Source organism: Saccopteryx bilineata, chromosome X (assembly GCF_036850765.1).
Source record: "Saccopteryx bilineata isolate mSacBil1 chromosome X, mSacBil1_pri_phased_curated, whole genome shotgun sequence".
NCBI classification, from domain to species: Eukaryota; Metazoa; Chordata; class Mammalia; order Chiroptera; family Emballonuridae; genus Saccopteryx; species Saccopteryx bilineata.
This window is the reverse complement of record NC_089502.1, coordinates 4,720,025-4,724,158: the sequence shown is the minus strand read 5'-3', so window position 1 is coordinate 4,724,158 and position 4,134 is coordinate 4,720,025.

Here is a 4,134-nt window from a genome sequence, read left to right as displayed (position 1 = left end):
GGGGCAATGCTCTGCCCACCAGGGGGCGATGCTCTGTCCCTCTGGGGCGTCGCTCTGCCGCGACCAGAGCCACTCTAGCACCTGGGGCAGAGGCCAGGGAGCCATCCCCAGCGCCTGGGCCATCTCTGCTCCAATGGAGCCTTGGCTGCGGGAGGGGAAGAGAGAGACAGAGAGGAAGGAGGGGGGGTGGAGAAGCAAATGGGTGCTTCTCCTATGTGCCCTGGCCGGGAATCAAACCCGGGTCCCCCGCATGCCAGGCCGACGCTCTACCGTTGAGCCAACTGGCCAGGGCCCTGTTATCTGTATTTATGTGTAATATATATATTAAATATATATATATATATATATATATATAATTTCTCTAATCCCTTCAGCTTCTCTGATCCTATCCCCTCATTCCCCTTTGTTCTGACAGCTGTTTCTCTGCTCCTTGTAACCCCACCTCTACCCCTATTCTGTTCCTCAGTTCACTGTGTTCATTAGATTCCCCATATAAATGAGATCATATGATTTTTTTTCTGCCTGATTTATTTTACTTAGCATAATAATCTCCAGGTCCATCGATGTCAGTACAAAAGGTAAGATTTCCTTCTTTTCATGGCTGCATAGTATTCCACTGTGCATATGTACCACAGCTTTTTTAATGCATTCATCCATTGTCAGACACTTGGGCTGTTTCCAGATCTTGGCTATTGTAAACAATGCTACAATAAGTATGGGTATGCATAGTTTCTTTTCAATCAGTGATATGATATTCTAAGGATATATTCCAAAAAGTTGAATAGCTGGGTCAAAAGGCAGTTCCATTTTCAATTTTTGAAAAAAACTCCATACTGTTTTCCATATTGGCTGCACCAGTCTGCATTCCCACCAGCAGTGCAGGAGGGTACATTTTTATCCACACCCTCAACAGCACTTAATGTATGTTGATTTGTGAATGAGTGACATTCTGACAGATGTGAGGTAGTATACCATTGTGGTTTTAATTTGCATTTCTCTTATGATTAATGGCATTAAACATTTTTTTCATATGACTATTGGCCATCTGTTTGTCCTCTTTGGAGAAATGTCTATTCAAGTTTTTTTTCCCATTTTTAATTGGATTGTTTACCTTCCTGGTGTTGAGTTTCAGAAGTTCTTTATAAATTTTTGTTATTAACCCCTTCTTAGACATATCAGCGAATATGTTCTCCCATTGTGTGGGTTGTCTTTTTATTTTGTTCAGAATGTTTTTTACTGTGCAAAAGCTTTTTAGTTTGATAGAGTCCCATTTGTTTATTTTATTGTTATTTCATTTGTCCATAGAGATAAGTCAAGTAAAACTATTGCTACAAGAGATATGGGAGATACTCTATTTACTGCTTATGTTTTCTTCCAAGATGTTTATGGTTTCACTACTTACATTTAAGTCTTTTTTTCCATTTTGAGTTTATTTTTGTGAATAGTGTAAGTTGGTAGTCTAGTTTCATTTTTTTACATGTACCTGTCCAATTTTCTCAGCAGCATTTGTTAAAAAGACTGTCTTTACTCCACTGTCTGCTCTTACCTCCTTTGTCAAACATCAATTGACCATAAAAGTTTGGGTTTATTTCTGGGTTCTTTGTTCTGTTCCATTGATCTATATGCCTGTTCTTATGCCAGTACCAACCTTTTCTGATTACTATGGCCTTGTAGTGTAACTTGATATATATCAGTAAGTGTGATAACTCCCAGTTTATTCTTCATTTTCAAGATTTCTGAGGCTATTCATGTTCATTTTTGGTTCCATGTAAATTTTTGGAATATGTGTTCTGTATCTTTGAAGTTTGCCATTGGCTTTTAATAAGAATTACATTGAATCTATAGCTTGCTTTAGGTAATATAGATATTTTAATGATGTTTATTCTTCCTCTCCTTGAACATGGTATATGCTTCTACTTGTTTGTATTGTCCTCAGTTTCTTTTTTCAATGTCTTATAATTTTCTGAGTAAAAGTCTTTTACCTCCTTGGTTAAATTTCCTCCTAGATATTTTATTTTTTTTGTTGTTGTTGCAATAGTGAAGGGATTGTTTCCTTAATTTATATTTCAGACAGTTTATTGTTGCTGTATAAAAATACCACTGATTTCTGAATATTACTTTTATATTTTGCCTTATTGCCAAATTCATTTATCAAGTATAGTAGTTTTTTGACTGAGACTTTAGGGTTTTCTATGTACAGTATCTTGTCATCAGCATATAATGATAGTTTTATATATTCTTTTCTGATTTGGATGTCTTTTATTTCTTCTTCTTATCTGATTGCTGTGGCTAGGACTTCCAGAACTATATTAAATAAGAATGGTGAAAGGGGGCACCCCTGCCTTGTTTCTGATCTTAAGGAGATTGTTCTTAATTTTGGTCCATTGAGTATGATGTTGGCTGTGGGTTTGTCATAGATGGCCTTTATTATGTTGAGGTATGTTCACTGTGTTCCCACTTTCCTGAGAGTTTTGATCACACATGAGTGCTGGATTTTATCATGTGCTTTTTCTTCATCTATTGATATAATTATGTAATTTTTATTCTTCCTTTTGTTTATATGATAAATTACATTTATTGATTTGCAAATATTGTACCAGCCCTGACTCCCTAGAAAAAAATCCCACTTAATAATAATGTTTGACCTTTTTAATGTATTGCTCAATCAGATTTGCTAATATTTTCTTGAAAGTTTTAGGATCTATGTTCATGTCTATAGTTTTCTTTCTTTGTAATGTCTTTACATGGTTTTGGCATTAGGATAATGCTTGTCTGATAAAAAAAAAAGCTTGGAAGTCTTCCCTTCTCTTGAATTTTTTGAAATGGCTTGAGAAGAATGGGTGTTAATTATGCTTTGAATAATTGTTAAAATTACCTGTGAAGCCATCCACTGCAGGACTTTTGTTTGTTGGCAGATTTTTTATAACTCTTTCCATTTCATTTGTTGTAATTGGTCTGTATAGATTTTCTGATTATTCCAGATTGAGATTTGGAAGATTGTATGCTTCTTGGAATTTATCTATTTCACCTAGTTGTACCATGAGCATTTGAAAAGAATGTATGTTCTGTTGCTTTAGGGTGAAATGTCCTGAAGATATCTTTAAATCCAGTTAATCTAGTATGTCATTTAAGTCCACTGTTTCTTTGTTTATTTTCTGTCTGAAGGATCTATCCATTGATGTTATTGAGGTATTAAAATCTTCTACTATTATAGTATTGCTGTTGATATTGCCCTTTCTGTCCATCAAAATCTGCTTTATATATTTAGGTGCTCCTATATTAGGCACATAAATATTTACAATGGTTATGTTCTTCTGTTGCATTGCTCCCTTTATCATTATGTAGTGACCTTCTTTATTATTTAATATAACCACTGTTTTAGAGGCTATTTTGTGAGGTATGATATTGTTACCCCAGCTTTTTTTTTTCATTTCCATTTAAATGAAATACTTTTTTCTATTTCTTCACTTTTAGTTTATATTTATCTTTTGTTCTGATGTGGATCTCTTGTAGACATCATATATTTGGGGCCTGTTTTCTTATCCATGAAACTACCCTATATTTTCTAATTGGATCATTTAGTCTATTTACATTTAAGGCTGTTATTCATATACATTTACTTATTGCCCTTTTATTCTTTAAATCTACAATCCTCTTTTTCTAGATTCTTTTTTTCCTTTACTCTTTTTATAGCAGACCCTTTAACATTTCTTGCATTACTGGTTTGTTGTAAGGAATTTCTTGAGTTTCTTTGTGGTTTTTTTTCTTTTTCTGTCTTGGTAGCTTTTTATTCAACTTTCAATTTTAAATAATAGCCTTGCTGGATAAAGTACTCTTGGTTTTAGGTTCTTCTTTTGCATCACTTTGGATATTTCTTGCAATCCCTTTTGATCTCAAGTGTTTGTGTTGAGAAGTCTTATGTCATACTAATAGAGGTTCCTTTGAAGATAATTAACTGCTTTTCTTTTGCAGCTTTTTTTTAAATAAATTTTTATTAATGGTAATGGGATGACATTAATAAATCAGGGTACATATATTCAAAGAAAACATGTCTAGGTTATTTTGTCATTAAATTATGTTGCATACCCCTCACCCAAAGTCAGATAGTCCTCCGTCACCCTCTATCTAGTTCTC